Consider the following 17,542-nt stretch of genomic DNA (forward strand, 5'->3'; position numbering starts at 1 on the left):
GTCAAAGGTAACTTATATTTGATGTTTGGTTAATTAAGATTGTTCATGATAAAAATAAGCTTTGCACTTAACTGTTTATTTTATTACTAAATGATAAATGCAGCTTAATTTTTTTTTATTTTAAAAAAGAAGCAATTCATTTATAGTCACCTCTGAGATTAGTTCACTTACAGAACATAGTGCTAGGTGAGCACAGAACTGTATTATTGAGTTCTTTCTTTTTCCCTATCTTATTTTCTTCACAAGAAAATACCAAACAGTCACACTTGTTTATTAACATAATTCCAAGAACCCATGACTCCAGTCACAAATAAAATGTATTAAATTATTATACCTAGTGTGGGAATGTAGCTAAAATAGTGAACACACAATACTGATCATCACATTCATACTTTAATACTGACTATAATGAAAAGAATCTATATCACACCTTCTGATCAACATGCATTTTAAATTGAAATGGAAAACATGCTAATATAATAACATGAACCTATTTTAGCATATGAATCATATTAGTTCTTACATTAAATGGAAATACACTGAACTATGTTATATACTTAATTAAGATATAAGCTTCTGTTGTCTTAAACTATTATATTGCTCCTTCTAAGCTAGATTTGATCCATGGTCCTAAATTTTACAGATAAGCAATAATCCGCAATTCAATCCAGTCATCCTCAAACACAAAATATTTTTCTCACTGGATAACACATTATTCAAAATCCAGCCAAATATTACTTGTTCAGCAGTATGCTAAACCCTTTTATTATAGCCTGAGTCGAGAAAGACTGATGATCTTGAGGATAAAGGAGTGGACAATTGAAAAACCTGTGACAGATTTCAAAGCCAGCCAATGCTTAATTTATCGAGACCCAGAAGGCAAAAACAAAATCAACTATTATGACTGTAACTGGATAGAAAGTCTGTACTGCACTCTAAAGAGAATCTTCAACATTGATAATGACACATAAACAATTAAACTGGAGTATTTGCCAGCAGCTATATGGATACAAGTTTCATTTGCAAGACAGGCAAAGAAAAAAAAATCTAGATTTATTAAAAGATACAAGCCAGGACACTCAAGAACTAAGAGAGAGTATCTTAACCCCAGAATATACACTCAATCATTCCAGTGATGTAAAAAGTGACCTTGTCCTTCTCACATTACATTAAAAAAGAATACATAAATTACACAATACAGCAGTATAATGTTTTGCAACAAAGCAATTTCTTGAGAAGGTATTTAAAAGCAGCTCCAGAGTATTACAATTGGCTTGGTGCACTTTGTCTTGCTATGGTCTTGCTAGATCTTTGTACTATGTGAAATACTGTAAATATGGCATAAAATCAGATATAAAATTGGTTAACTATCTGGGTATGCAAAACAAAGGATCACTCAGTTGACTGTTTTTCTCGTAGCAGGAACTAAAAAAACAAAACAAAAACAGAGGGAGTAAATCAAAATGAATTTTCACTGCTGGATTAGGTTTCTGATTTTGCCACTCTGTGTTACTGTGTGAATTGGTGCTAATAAGTTACTACAACAAAGAGGAAATGCCATAACAATGAGGAAAATGGATATTGAGACACAAAAAGAAAAAAATCTAAATGATATTGTGTGATTTCACAATAGGCTCACTGAGCATGGAATTCTTTATTTTTAACTGTTAACTTTAATTTTCCTATCTCTATAAAAACATCAGTATTTTAAAGTACAAAAATATTTCTGATGAAAGCCGTATTTCTGTTTTAGTGATGTACTATTGTTTTCTCTTTTCTGAGAATTACATTTTTGGCAGTATATAGTTACAGCAAAGCTTATAAGAATTACAGCAGATACTATATTGTTTACAGCCCCACCTAGTGGTCTTGAGTTTCAAATCTTCCCACTAAATAGACAAAGAGTCTGTATATTCAGAACTCTCTTCTGTTTTGTTTTTACCTGCATTAATTTTCTTTTTAAAAACATATAAATTCAATGAGAATTTCAGAATTTAAAAATGGAATGTATTTTAGCATGAGCATCCTGATTAAGGATCTCTAATATAACAATAATTATTTTTCATTTGTATAGTACTTTTCATCCTGGAGGATCCCAAAGCATTTTATAAAATTAACAGGCTGATACACAAACTGGAGACAGGAATCCCAACATCCAACACAGAAATGTATCCACCTCTGGGGTGGAACTCAATAACTGCTTAACAATGCATAGCAACACAACATTTAGGACAGGAAATTAAGGATCTAACAGTCTGGCTGATAACAGTCTTCAAGTATGTTAAGGGCTGTTATTCAGAGGACGGTGATCAATTGTCCTCCATGTCCACTGAAGGTAGAACAAGAAGTAATGGGCTTAATCTGAAGCAAGGGAGATTTAGGGATATTAAGAAAAACTCTCTAATTAGAAGGGTAGTTAAGGACTGGAATAGGCTTCACAAGGAGGTTGTGGAATCCCCATCACTGAAGGTTTTTAAGAACAAGTTAGATAAACTCCTGTCAGGGATGGTCTAGGTTTATTTGGGTCCTGCCTCTGCCCAGGGGACTGGACTAGGGATGACCCAAATAAACAAATATTTCTATGATTCTATGAATATTTTTTCCATCTGAAATTAAGAAGGAAGATGAAACTACCCTACTAGGATATGATCAATACATTGGAATTAATATCCTTTCTCTCAAAAGGAATGACCTGGTATCTTTAATCACAAGGGGTCAGGACCTTGATTTTATGTCTAATCTGAAAGAAAACACCTCCAGTAGCACACTGCCCTCTAAAACAATGCTGGGCATTTGTTCAGTAGTGAGTCAAAGGAAAGAGTGCCATCTGCTGAATCATCACCATATATAAGGATTTCATTTTAGAAAATAACTAGATTAAGAGAATGTTAAGGTTACAAAGTGAAGTACTCAGAGTCAGGAAATGCCAAAGTTAAGGTTGCATGAACAACCTTGACTGCTTCCCCGGTTCATGATGCAGTCTTTAATTACATGGCTATATATTATTACAGAAGCCCCAAGCCCCCATCCCTGCAGGGCAGAAGCCCCTATCCCCACCACCCCGCCGCAGGGCAGAAGTTCCAAGCTCCCCTCACCAAGTCTTGTAGTCGGATAATGGTGGGTGTGCCTCTGCGAGCCACACTCTCTACGAGGCTTGCGAGCCTCGATTTGGCCACACCTGTATTATTATTTCCAGGGGATCATTGCCTCATTAAGGCAAATTCCAGTGACATATAAAGCCCCAGAAAAAGGAGAAAACAATGAATCAACAAAAGAAAAATATGGCTTTTGAAAGAAGCATATTCACTTCAGTGGGTTTTCGATCAGGCTCTCTGTCCATGGGTTGTGTGGTGCAAAGTGAACAAAGCAGGTACAGGACTGATCACTCAAACACTTATGCATGTGAGAAAATTTACTCACATCAGTATTCCCAAAAGGCCCTTCATTTGAACAGAAAAGCTATAAACCTCATCATAGTTATCTGTTATTCCAGAATAAAGAATAATTTATTTTCTTCATGGGAATTAATCAAACCAAAAAGTTGTATATAAATAATTTGAACACTAAAACTAAATGAATGTGTATAAATATATTTTAAATATATGTGTATTTTGGCATTTCCTGATTTTTGAGTTCTTAACCATATGCCCTAATCTTGCAAACACTTACGCACAAATTTAAAGTTAAACATCTGTTAAGGGTTTGCAGGACAAGGGTCTTAATACTCTCTTAAAAATAGAGGTGGTTTGGTGGGCTGGTGTTAAATGAAATTTCCTAGTTTTTTTAAAGTGTTAAAACAATGGGATGTGAGGTCAAGTGAGGGAGCAAGGTAGGGACAGGTCAAGCAGCAAGTTAAGGTGAGCAATGGCCTGTTTCTCAAACAGCTTTCTCTTCCTGTTGGGCCAGGGGTGGGCAAGCTTTTTAGCCTGAGGGACACATCTGGGTGCGGAAATTGTATGCAGGGCCCTGAATGTAGGGCTGGGGCAGGGGGTTGGGATGCGGGAGGGAGTGTGGGGTGTGGGAGGGGATGCGGTGTGCAGGAAGGGGCTCAGGGCAAGGGGTTGGGGTGCATAAGGGGTGCGGGATGCAGGAGGGGGCTCAGGACAGGGGATTGGGTTGCAGGAGGGGTGTGGCAGGGGACTCAAGGCAGGGGGCAGGGGTGCGGGGTGCAGAAGGGGTTCGGGGTGCGGACTCTGGCCCAGGGCCACTTACCTCGAGCAGCTCCGGGGTGGCAGCAGCATATAGTGGGGCTAAGGCAGGCTCCCTGCCTTCCCTGGCCCTGCGCTGTTCCCGGAAGTGGACAGCATGTCCAGCAGTGACTCCTGGGGATTGGGTGGGGCAGGCAGCTCTGCTGCGAGCTGTTCTCACCTGTGGGTACCACCCCTGAAGCTCCCATTGGCCGTGGTTCCCCGTTCCTGGCCAATGGGAGCTGCAGGGGGCAGTGCCTGCAGGTGAGGGCACCGCATGGAGCCCTCTGCCCCTGGGGCCGCAGGGACGTGGTGCCGGCTGCTTCCGGGAGCGGGGGCTTAGCCAGGTGAGCTGCGACACGTGGCTGGCAATCCCACAGGCCGGACTGAAATCCCTGACGGGCCGGATCCGGATCCCGTGTTGGGCTCTTTATATAGTCAGGGTACCCAATGAGAATGCTGTCTTTCCAGCCAATGAAGGGGGCTGGGCGAGGCTGCTGTGGGTCTGTAGGCCTTTAGCACTAAGGGGCTAGCAGTCAGGGACAGTGGCTCATGGCACAGCAGCTAAGAATGCTGTCTAGGAACCTAGCAGGCCTGGGTTCAATACTACAGTCGTGACAACACTCTCCTCCCTTGGGGCAACCTTGGGATACTGAAGGACCAGACTTATCTGGATGAGCTCTGTGGAAGGCTCTGACCTTTTCAGGAGCATGCACATAATGGACTGGTTCCCAGGACCATTCCTCCAGCCCCTACTCTTCCCAGTCAAGGAGGTATCATATCTTCCCTCTTTGTATGTTCAAGTTTAGGATCTTATGGGCAAGATCTTCTTGGCCTGGTACTGGTGGAGCAGGAGATTATTTTTATTCAGAGAAGGGTTTAAGAAGGGAGACATGGAATCATGGAATACAGGGTGCACCTTAAGTTAGCAGGAAAGTTGAAGTTTGAAGGTTACTGGGTTGCTTTGCCTGAGGATCCGATAGGATGCTAGGTACTGGTGGTCCAGTTTACGTATGGGTCTGCCTGTCTTGAGGTAGGACAAAATTTGCAGTAGGACAAAATTACGGCTATTAGAAAACATACGGCCCCTCTACCAGTGGCGATCAGCATACTGTTTGTATGCAGTTGTGGCTGCATCTAGGTTTTGTTTCAACTCTTCCTTTGTTGAAACTCTTCCTTACAGGTCTGAGGCTGCAGGAACTGTGGGTACTATGGGAAATGCAGGTGGAAACAGGGGTAGAAGATGTATTTTCAAAAAAACAGGCTCACCTTGGTCAAGGTGAGGCCCAGTCATTTTGGTGGCAGTTTGTGAAGCATCACAGGTATTGCTCTAATACCTGGTTTACTCTTTTTGATTGGTAATTGGTTTGTGGATGGTAGGCAGTTGACACATGGAGACTCATCGCTAATAGGCAAAACACCTCCCGCCAAAACTGAGATATGAACTGGGACCCCCAATCTGAGGTACCCTTGATGTGGTCTGGGAGGCTGTGGAGGTGGCACACGTATGCGATGAAGGGACGAGTGGTGTTCTTGGTGGTGAGAAGATGTGCATAAGGAATGAAGTACACCATCTTTGTCAGTTGATCTACTATCATCAGTATGGTATGGCATCCCTCAGATTGTGGTAATTTGACAATGAAGTCCATTGTAATATTAGCCCAAGGCCTCTAGGGCATCTCAGCGGCTATTAACATCCCAAAAGGTTTTATGTAGGGGACTTTTGTATGGCCAGACATATTGCAAGATCTGATTTAGACCTGAACATTGGACCACAGTTTTGGCCCCTAGAAAGGATGACATGCTATGTGAGTGGTTTTGCCTGTCTGAAGCATCCAGCCCAAGGGACGTCATGCCAAATATGTAGGGCCTCCAAACAGGGGTGTCCCTCAGGGATATAGATATGCCTGTGTCCATCCTTTTCTATGAACTTGCCCTGGGGTTCAGTGTTGGAAGTTAAAAGTGTGTGGGTGAACAGGTCATTTGGTAGGGTGGAACATATAGTCATGAACAAATTGGATAGCAATGATCCTCCAAGAAAGTAATGTGGTTTCAGGATGAAGGGAGGCTCTTTTTTGAGTCCCTTAGGATTGTTGGCATACGCCCCTTTGCAGGACAGGGTGTCTGTTTTCCCATTGCAGAAGCCAGAGCAGTAGGTTACAATAAAATCAAATCTAGAAGAAAAGAGAGCCCAGCATAGCTATTGTTGGGTTAGGACTTTATTGGAGTGCAGGTGTTCTAGATTTTTGTGATCAGTGAACACTTGGACTGCATGTTTGCCTCCTTCTAGATAATGTCTCAAAAGCCACTTTGATGGCAAGTAACTCTTTGTCCAAAATTTCATAATTGTTGTCAGCAGGAGTGAGTTTATGAGAATAGTAATCACAGGTATGAACTTCTTGGTTGAGGCCCTGTTTCTGGGCAGCACTGCTCCAATGGTGATGCTGGAAGTATCAGTTTCCAGGATGAAAGGTTGACTTTGGTTGATGTGCATGAGGATGGGCATGAAGGTGAATGTTGTCTTCAGATGATTGAAGGCTTCTTGGGCTTCTGTGTCCAAGTGAATTTGGCAGGTAGCAGAATTCATAGGGGCTAGGATTTTGGAATAGTACCATACGAAGTGTCTATAGAAATTTGAAAGCCCAATAAAGCACTGAATTTCTCTAACACTTTGTGGTGTTGCCCAATTGCAAACTACTTCCAACTTTCAGGGGTTCATGTGGACTCCCGCTGTAGACAGAATGTAGCCTAAGAATTCCATGGTGGGCTGATCAAAGACATGTTTCTCCACCTCAGCACAGAGACAGTGTTAGTGGAGTCTTTCTCGGACATTGCGACCATGCTGCTTGTGCGTAGATTGGTCTTTGGAGTAAATTAGGATGTCATCTAAGTAGGTGAATACATATTTGTCCAGCACATGTTGTAAGACATCATTAATTAGATGCTGAAAAATCACAGATATGTTATTAAGTCCAAAAGGCAGCACTGGATATTCAAAATGGCCATACCAAGCGCGAAAAGTAGTTTTCCATCCATCCCTTGACTGGATTCTGACTAGATTGTATACCCCTCAGAGGTGAACTTGGTGAATACTTGGACTATTCTTACCTGATCCAGGAGCTCTGGAATCAGGAGTAGTGGGTTTCAATTCTCACAGCAGTTTTATTTAGGGAACAGTCCATGCAGAGTCGTATGGAGCCATCTTTCTTTTTCACAGAGGACAGGAGCCCCAGCCCTGGATGTGGAACACCAGAAAAAAATTTTCTCCAGATTCTCATGGACGTAACCCTTAGTGGCAGCTAATTTGGGTTCTGACTCTGCGTATATTCACCCAAACAGAAAAGGCATTTGGTCTGGTTTTTCACCCAAAGCTGGTCCACTGTGGCCTGTAAGAGCATGTCTACACTTACCTCTGGAGCAGTCGATCCAGCTGGGGTCGTAACTTAGATTGATTCCCCGACCCCCACCCCCCTGTGTAGACCAGGCCTAAGGCTTGGTTTTCTACTTTTAGGTGAGCTATCTGCTATGGAGGCTCAGTGTCGTCTAAAATACCTGTGATGTCATGTTGGTATGGAACCTTTTGAGATAGGGCAAGCCTGGGAGAAGAGAGAAGCGATCTGAGCAGACTGTAAAGCCCAGTGGCTGAGGTGAGCTAAGGGGCAGTCCAGAGCAGTAGTCAAGTATGTGCAGGTGATTGGGTAGCTGGGAGATCAACTAGTGTCAGAGGCAGTCAGGGGCAATGGCAGAGAGTTCTCATGGGATCAGTAGCCACAAGATCGAATCCAAAAGAGGCTGGTTCAGTGGGGTAGGGAAGCAAGGTTGGGCGAGGCAGCAGGACAGTAAGGCAGAGTCAGGCAAGGCAGTAAAGTAGGGTTATCTAGGCAGCAACTGGTCGGCAAACTGTTGCTCAGACAGTTTCCTCTTCCTGTTGGGGTCTTTATACAGTCCAGGTACCCAATGAGAATGCATTCTTTCCAGTCAATCAGGGGCCTTAGGGTATGGCTGTTATAGATGTGTAGGCCTTTAGCACTAAGGCTGTTGGTCAGAGATGGTGGTTCAGTGCACTGCTATTGTACAGCTAGTGATACCATCTAGAGCTCTGGCAGGCCTGGGTTCAGTACTGGGGCCTGGACAATCTCCTTCCAATATAACACCAAGAAATCTTTATTAGAAAACCTTTAACATTTTTTTAAAAAGCTACTGCTCATTGGCAGGGTATGATTTTTAAATCCTCACCGCTCAGCCAAGTTAAAACCAACTTTTAACCCAACACTGAAAAACACATTTCCAGTCTAAGTTCTGTTTCCTGCCACATTTAAACTTTCAATCTAAAACTGCTGAGATAAAGTTGTTAAAAAATGTTTTATGTGTAACTGCAAAAGTGTTTTCTCCCCACCACTTCCTTTAGTCTCAGAAATGGCAGAAGGGTTTTGGTCGTAATTTTTAAAAAAATCTTCAGCAAAGACAGTCCCAAAGATGCACGTTTGAGATGGTTAAAAGCAACTGAATGGAATGGAAATGCTAAGGCAACATTAACTATGCTACCCACATCCACTCCAGCTATAACAAATCCCTCAGGAAACAGCCATAGCACCAGATACTCCTCAACCTTATGCTGCATAACAGAAGTGCTTCAAGATCACCGCTGTATTCCCAAACTCCACCTGCTATTTATTCTCCATATATATGCTCCTAGTATAGATGTAGCATACACGGACAGGAGTTTTTCTGCTGATGTAGGAACACCATCTCCCCAAACAAAGTTAGCTATAGCAATGGACACCCTTGTCTGTCAACATAGCTGTGGCTACACTGCAGGTTTTGTTGACATAACTATGTTACTTTGGGGGGTATTTGATGGTATACGTTTTAAACGTAGACCAAGCCTAAATTGGTGCAGCTCACTCCTTCTCCCATTCCTAATACCACTGAGGTATCGTTAGTGGGGGAATTGTTTCTCACTAACATTTTGCTATCCTGTTGATGTCCCTCTCAGTGCAGCTATATGATTCATTCATTTTCATTCCTGATCCCCACAACTTTTTTTTAAACTTGCCATACTATAGCTAATATGAAACAAGCAACAAATTGCAACTATGTTGTAACAAGCCAGCAGACAACTCTGTGGTACTGTAATTGGGTCACCTTATTAGCTGCAGTTGTGCTGTGGATGGGCCCTCATGCATGTCAGAAACAGTACAACAAATTAGATGAACCACTGGCCTGTCCTAGGAGAGCATGCCAATGCTGCTAGCCATGTGCATTTGGCCTGTTCTTCATTGTCTTGTACGTTATGTAGTCATTTACATCAATGCAAAGTAGGAGTAAAACTACTAGAACAGAATGGCAGCAATAATACTTACTTTGCACATACTTTACACTAGTGTACATTAACTGTGCAAATAGCAAGGCAGTGGTGAATCAGGCCCATTGATTTTTCTGCCGTAAATCCCAGGCATGTATGCTGGGAATGTATAGACCCTCCAGATCAGAGTGGCAAACACCATAGGGCATGAGCTCTATTGTGGAATGGACCAGCAGGAAAATAATTAAAACCCTGGGAAACAATTTTCAGCCATGTAAATGAGCTCCAGCTGTACACTCCTAATCTGGGAACCAGTGACCTGGTATCAGCAGAAGGACTGAGGTTTATAAAGAGCCAAAGAGAGAGTCAAGAAGAAGTCTGAAGGTAACAAACATACTGAACACACAACTGCTATTAAGAGTTAGGCTCAAAAACAAGGGATTATTTCTACATTTTGGGGAAGGGTGAAGAGATATATGCATGAGAGGTATGTGAACAGAGAATCATCAGCCACAGGGTAGCTTGGAATTTGCTAATGGACAGATATACCTGTAGCATTAATTAAGGTATTGGTCATATTGTGTTGTCTACAAGCACTGCTTTTGGGAACTGTGAGACTCAATATACTGTTCTTGCTCCCTACACAACAAAGAGAAAAGATATATATATGCTCAACTGTACTGGCTCTTAATTCTTGTCCAGAGGCAACCATCCAATAGCAGCAACACAACTGCCAACATATGCCTTAGCTGTTTCTTCTTCCATTTATTCATCATCAGGCTACTGTGATAACCACAAGTGTGAGATTATCTATTACTATGATTTCTTGTAAAAGGAAGAACAAGATCTCTCGTTTACCCTTTGTCTTTAATCCATCTTCTTTAATGTCAACAACTACTTCTTCACAGGTAAGACCTTTTAACCTTAACTTGTCCTCTCTACATTCTTCCACTGTTTTATTCCATCTGGTATAACAACCGTCTCTGTGCAGTAACCACAGGTATTACCAATTGCATTAAAATTCTTCCCTGCATTACTGCAAAGACCACATGCTGTAACTTCACATAATAATTCAGACCCCTGAATGTTATAGTTGTGGATAGGTACTTGCTAGCATGGTTTCTTTCACTGATAAGGACAAGGATTTTTTTCCCCTTGAAATTGTGCTACCGACTACATGGTTTTATAGTAATACTATAACAGTTTTTAGGGGGAAATATCCCTGTTCACATGGGTCTGGGAAGCCATGCTGGAACCTTGAAAGCAACAAGGGAGTTTAAACAGGATAGTGACTAGTACATGGCCAGAACCCAGTGCAAACAGCAAATTAGCTTTCTCCCCTCTTGATGGCAAATAAAGCACTGTCTAGATTACATTTTGTAAGCAAGTCTCATTCACATGCTGTTGGTACATAAGAGCAGAATCTGCCTTCTTCACTCATACTGAGTGGTGTCTTACTCTACAAATAGTTCCAATGAGACTACACAAGCAGTAAGTGTCTACTTCTCTTCCAGGGCCCTTAGAAGTGGTGTATAGTCTCTCTCAGTGCTATCACCAGCCATCCCTGAAACTGGGTCCATAGCCCAAAGTAATTCAAAATAGTCCCGAGGTCCTCAAACAGAAGATTCATCACAGCAGCCCTACAGTTCATACCCATTTCCAGTGCTCCTCGTTATCCACAGAAATCTTATTCCATCCAGTAGAAGCCTAGTCTTCTAGCTCAAGCTTGCATTCTTCCTCTGTCTGTCACCACCTCCTGCTGCCTTTTATATTGGCCTAATCTGATTTCTCTCAGGTAAGTCTCTCTTGTAATCACAGCTGGCTTAGCCTCAAGATCTCCAGCCCATGGACAAGCCACTCAGTTACAAACCATCCCTCTCCCCCTTAGAACCTTGCCCACTCCAGGGCAAGTTCTAAAAAAAAAAAAAAAATGTTTTCTCTCCCTCTCTCTCTCTTTATATCCTCCTTCTGAAAGCTTCTCCTGATTTGCCAGGAGAAAGGGAATCCCTAGCTGCTGACAATCTGGTCAGGACCTACAAAATCTCCGTTTCTTTGTAGATACTTGGGCAGAAAAATCATGTTAAGAGATGATCCAGAGTTTTTTCCTGCCCCGGATTCCCCACACAAGGAAGGGTATGAGCCAGTTGCAGGAGCTTTGTCCAGGCTAGCCAAGGTACCAATAGCTGGTGCTGTTTTTCTTTTGTGTGGGTATCTTGGGCTATTCAATAAGCCGGTCTTTTCCTAACCCAATATGGGGTAGGTTGAAGCTTGTTGCTCTCAGAGGATCTCCCCATGTACTATAGCCAGTTGGCGTTAAGGCTCTTGTCCACTCATTGCTCAGCCACTACATCACATGAGTCTGACAAAACATCGGGGCCTAGGTGAGGTGGATCCTCTGTGTCCATCAGCCCATTGTGAATCAACATATTCTGACCAACAAAGGTACCTTCCTCCAGGTCCTCTTCAGGTGTAACACTCCATTGAGTTTGATTTAAGTATGCCCTAAGTCGTCCAGCCTTCTCTGCAGTTGAGATTTCATGGCCCCCATGAGGTCTGAGTTTACTAGCGGGAATATGCATCTGAGGTTGCCTGCAGAGTTTTCTCCTTTCCCCCCAGATTGTGCCGTGGTGGAGGCATTAAGCAGGCTCTGGAAATGATTCCAGTCCTGCCCTATTACTACAGGCCAGAGCAGATTTTTGATACTTCTACCTGGATCAGCTCCTCATGCTTCTCAACTCACGTCATGATGACAGCAGTAGGGTAGGGTTTTATATCTCTGTGGATGAAGAAAACAACCACCGGAGTTCTGCAGCCACTCCTCCAGAACTGGGTCTCCCTGGATCAACATCTGAGCTGAATCTGAGTCCACCAAGCCAGAGGTGGTTCATCCATTGTGTGGAGCAGGAGCAAAATTACCAGTACAGCTGGAAATTTTCTGAAGTTCTCAAGCCCTTTGCAAACCTCTCTTTCATTTGCACAAGGAAGACATGCTTTCCCACCAGAATAGGGATTCACTCTCTGTTTCCCCCTTGTTCTTCCCAAGTGGGTGGGGGTCAGAGCCTGCCAAATTTGCTGATTTGTTGCAGGGTTGCTATTTGCCAGGCTCCTCCTTCTGGACAGAGGTGTTTCCACAGGGCCCATCCTCTCTTCAGGGACCCGCTAGAGTGGTGTATAGTCTCTCTCAGGGCTATCACCAGTCCTGTCCTAAAACTGGGTCCATACCCAAAGCAATTCAAAGTAGTTCTCAGGGTCCCAAATGCAAGATCCATCATAGTAGGTCCAGAGTTCATACTCATCTTCGTTCCTTCTCTCATCCACAGAGACCTTACTTTGCTCAGGAGAAGCTTGGCCTTCCTCTGTCTGGCCCCCTCCATTCTCCCTGCAAATTCCTGATGCCTTTTATGTTGGCCTCGCTGGATTCCTCTCAGATGAGTCTCACTTGTAATCAGGGCTGGATTAGTCTCAGGCTCTCCTCCCACTGGATAAACCACCCGGTTACCCTCATGACTCCTTTAGTCCACTCCTTCAGGAGTCTCTCTAATGGCTAGATCCTCAGAGGAGTGCATGTTTCCAGGGCTTGTAAGTCCTTGGTTGACCTGTTGTACTCTAGTGCCTGCTTTGTCTGATTGTTGGCCATCTCTCAGCAGTGTCCCCATCCTTCTAATACTTAGTCCTGGCTTGAGTGCAGGGGACTGGCCTAGATGACCTCTCGAGGTCCCTTCCAGTTCTACAATTCTATGATTCTGGCTGCAACAGGTCTTATCCTATTGGTATCAGGGTTAGGTCCTTTGTTCCATCCATGCCTGCATTGGACTGTTTTGGCACCCCTGTGATGGGGCATTCCTATGTACCAAAAATGCTAACAAGGGATCAGAACCAGAAAAAACAGCCTCACGTAACAGTTTTCACAGCTGATTCCACCTCTGTGGGTATGTCAGGAAGAGGATGTGGTGATCAAACTCTCATTTGTCTACAAATTCCTTAAATTCCTCCCAGGCAAATTGCAATCTGTTGTCTGTGAGTACAGTGCCTGAAATGCCATATTTGGCAAAGTGGCCCTTCAATTTGCCAATCACTGACTTGCATCTTGTAACAGGCAAAGCATCAACCTCCCATATTTCAATAGCAGTACACTGTAATCAAGTACTGCTTTTCCTTGAAGGTGAATAAGTCTGCTTCCACCTTTTCCCACTTTCAGGCGGGCAGCTCGTGTGGTAATAGAGTCTCTTTGTGCTGACAATTACCACACCCTTCTATCAAGGAGTGGAGTTGTATGTTCATTCCTGACCAGTGAACACATTCATGGGCCTGTCTAAAACAGCTGTCAATGTCCAGGTTTTTTTTTTGTGCAAGATCCCGACATAATGAGGCAGCTCTCTGTCCTCAATATATTAACTCATCTTTAATTTGAAAATATAGTTCTGCTCCTATCAGTACTTAGCTTTTGTCTTTTGGCCATCCTGCTAGTATCACTCTCTTGACTACTTTCGCAAAAAGAAAAGGAGTACTTGTGGCACCTTAGAGACTAACCATGAGCTCACGAAAGCTCATGCTCAAATAAATTGGTTAGTCTCTAAGGTGCCACAAGTACTCCTTTTCTCTTGACTACCTGCAACTGATGTTCTTTTCTTTCACCTATTTGGTTTCCATTAACTGTTGAGAGTGGGAGACAGTGCAGCGTATTAATTGATTCAATGTCCTTATCCCCTTCCCCCAACTTGCCAATGCTGGGTATATATGCCCTGCTCAAGGTGTGAGCCAGTGTCAATAATCATCCTGGATAACACTGGATCTCTGGCTGGTGGAACTGGAGGCACATCAATATGTGCTGCAATCTCTTTGGAGCACTAAGAAGAGGCTTGGCCATAGAATCATAGAATATTAGGGTTGGAAGAGTCCTCAGGAGGTCAGCTAGTCCAATCCCCTGCTCAAAGCAGGACCAACACCAACTAAATCATCCCAGCCAAGGCTTTGTCATGATTGCCTCTCGGGGGTTGTGGTATGATTGCACTATTACTGGGTGTCCATAGGAGTAGTGATGGAATCGCTGCATTCCAAATACAGAAGCCAGAAACTAGTTTTCTATTGGGCCTACCCTGGTTCAATCTCTGACAGGGTTCTGTTGGCATAAATGACTGGCTGCTCCTGCAAAAGAGCGATGTCCAATCCTTTCCCTGGTCCATCACACCAGAATATCAATGGCTCTCCTCACTGATAGTACATCAGGACAGGGGCATCCATTATGCGTAGGAAAGATAGGAAGTATGGCAAGAGACCACCCTGGCTTAACCAGGAGATCTTCAATGATCTGAAACTTAAAAGAGTCTTACAAAAAGTGGAAACTAGGTCAAATTACAAAGGATGAATATAAACAAATAACACAAGTATGTAGAAACAAAATTAAAAAGGCCAAGGTACAAAAGGAGATTAACTTAGCTAGAGACATAAAGGGTAACAAGAAAACATTCTACAAATACATTAGAAGCAAGGGGAAGACCAAGGACAGGGTAGGCCTGTTACTTAATGAGGGGCTGGGGAACAATAACAGAAAATGTGGAGATGGCAGAAGTGCTAAATGACGTTTTTTGGTTTCAATTTTCACCAAAAAGGTTATTAGCGATTGGACATCTAACATAGTGAATGCCAGTGAAAATGAGGTAGGATCAGAGGGTAAAATAGGGAAAGAACAAGTTAAAAATTACATAGATTCTGGGTTTGGAAAGTTCTGGTGAGATATCAATTGTGGGCAGTAGATAGTGGCCAAGTCAGTAGCTTTGGATCCATACAGATGCTTCTTACCATCAACAGGCTGCTTACCTAGGCTGTACTGGCCTCAATAGGTGGTACGATACCACTGCGTCACAGACTTTCAAATCCTTGTGTACTGGGTTAAGTACTGCCATTGGAATTTTCCTTCATGGTAAATACACAGGGCTCCACTGTGGGGTCTACTTCCAGTTGTAGCTTTCCTTTAAAGCTCTCATCACTTTTGAAAACATCTCTATATGCTTTTTAAAATTGTCTCCATTGTCCAAGGGACTCATCCTTTTGCTTCTTGCACTGCATCTATAAAATTCTGATGCTGCACTATGATCTTGGTACCATCTGTTATTTTTTGGGTTAGTCATTATGAGGTCACATTTTCCTATGGGCTGCACTATGCTGTCATTGTACACTATTTGATTGTGCCTGCTGTTTGCAACGAGTGTGTTTGAGTCCAATTAAATCTGAGGAATCACATTGCAGGAGGTCCTACTATCCAGCTGAAATCACATAGTGTGTTTCTCTATTAACATTGTTGCACACATGGGGGGGCCGGCATTATCCCTTGTTGTTTTCTTGTCCTGACCGCCCAAACCTGATATGCTGTCGGAATTAAGGAGAGAATCATGATGTCATCTCTGCTGGCTGATGTGACATCCCCGTCTTATACAATCTGGACTGAATCTTTCTGAGACCTTCCTCTGCTCTTGCACACATCATTAAAATGGTTCAACTTGCCACGTTCCTTGCATAGCTGTTCTAGTGCAGGGCACTACTCCTTTACCCACTCATGCTGTCTCCCAGAGTAAATGCATCTCATGTAGGTATGCAACTCTGTTGACCTGTTCTTCTTTATGTTTCATTTCATGTACTTCTGAGGGTGTTGTTCCTCCTGGGGCTTTCATCCTTTCTCTTGAGGCTTCCACTGTAAACCCCATATCTAAGCATCTGTCTAATGTGACAACACCTCCTCAGAGAAGCCACTCCCACAGATAATGATCCCAAGTGCCATACACTATCCTGTCCTGAATTAGGATGTCTATTAAGTCCCCACATTGCATGTAGCAGGCAGTGTGCATAAGGCACTAACACAGGGGTCTATCCCCTTCCCTTCGGATTGGTCTCTAGTGAAAAACCTGCGTCTCTCCAGAGTTTACTTCTACTTCTGGGAAGTGTAGGTCCCCAGGGCTCCTAGGACTGCTGTGAGGCTTGAGGCAATGGTGAGCTTCAGAGCAGTGCAGATCTCTCCACCCTGTTCCCCAAAAAGGTAAAATAACAGTTTTACATTCCAGCTGTTGTCCTCCAGCATGGTCAGATCTGGTACAATTTAAACTCCTTCATCCATTGGGTCCATTGCTGGGCTAGGTTTGTGTCTGCAAAATCCAGGGCTCCAATGGTCTGTAGACTGAGTTCCATGGCTCATGCTGCCAGATGCTGCACTGCAGAGAACTCACAGCTCAGACACTGTCACTATGTTTCATTCACAAAGAGAGATGCTGAATGCAGGTGTGATTCTAAGAGCCTGTCCCTTAATGCCCACTGGCAGAAAGCCCACTGTATTGTAACTCATATCAAGCCTACCATACTCACTACCCTCAAAACACTGTTGTCATAACATCTATCCAAAAAGTATTGTGTAAGGCATCATATGTAAACATGTAAACTGATCAGGAATATTATTGTGATATATGTACAGGTTGTGTATAAAGAGATGTATCTGTGCTGGAAAAATGTTCTTAAATGTGTTTGGAGGAAATGCATAAATCAAGCCTTATCTGTTCCACTCCAGCGCTAGTCCCTGTGTTGGGATATACATTACATATTGCCTGTAATTGTAATTGTTTGCTTTTATAAATTTTTTTATTGTTTTTAATGTATTTTTAAATTAAAGGATCAGTTTACATTTTTTGGTTTTTAAATTTTTTTTTTTTAAATAGAGGACCTTGGTAAATAATTTTATTAATAATGACCTTTGTTACATTACATTTACATGACTTAATTGGGCCTTTTTTGGTTATACTTTAAAAAAATACATGTTTTTTAGTGGTTACCACACCAATACACCCATTGCCTAAATTAAACACTTTTGTGCCATTCGAGGCTAAATATTGCATGGTACATTGTTTGCTTGAATGGTTTAAATTACATTTTTTTAGTTGTGGGCACACACATTTGCTTTATCCCCACTTTTTACAATGTTTTGTTAATTTTACTCATTTATATATATGGGAGTTGGAAGACTAGATAAACCACATCATCTGCCACGGACTGAACTTCCCATCTGCCC

General features: G+C 42.7%; 1 long non-coding RNA gene across 3 annotated transcripts in view; it reads right to left on the bottom strand.

Moving 5' to 3' along the window:
• Positions 1–267: 267 nt before the first annotated feature.
• Positions 268–17,542, bottom strand: part of LOC125645132 (uncharacterized) — a 38,570-nt gene continuing 21,295 nt past the window's right edge. For 2 of the 3 annotated variants that reach the window (XR_007359196.2, XR_007359195.2), the window contains one exon: positions 268–1,425. This is a non-coding gene — a long non-coding RNA (uncharacterized LOC125645132). Of the gene's footprint in view, positions 1,426–3,076; positions 7,423–17,542 lie in introns of those variants that run through there. The other variant, XR_007359194.2, reaches the window with a different exon arrangement.

The sequence above is a fragment of the Caretta caretta genome, chromosome 11, assembly GCF_965140235.1.
Source record: "Caretta caretta isolate rCarCar2 chromosome 11, rCarCar1.hap1, whole genome shotgun sequence".
Taxonomy (NCBI): domain Eukaryota; kingdom Metazoa; phylum Chordata; order Testudines; family Cheloniidae; genus Caretta; species Caretta caretta.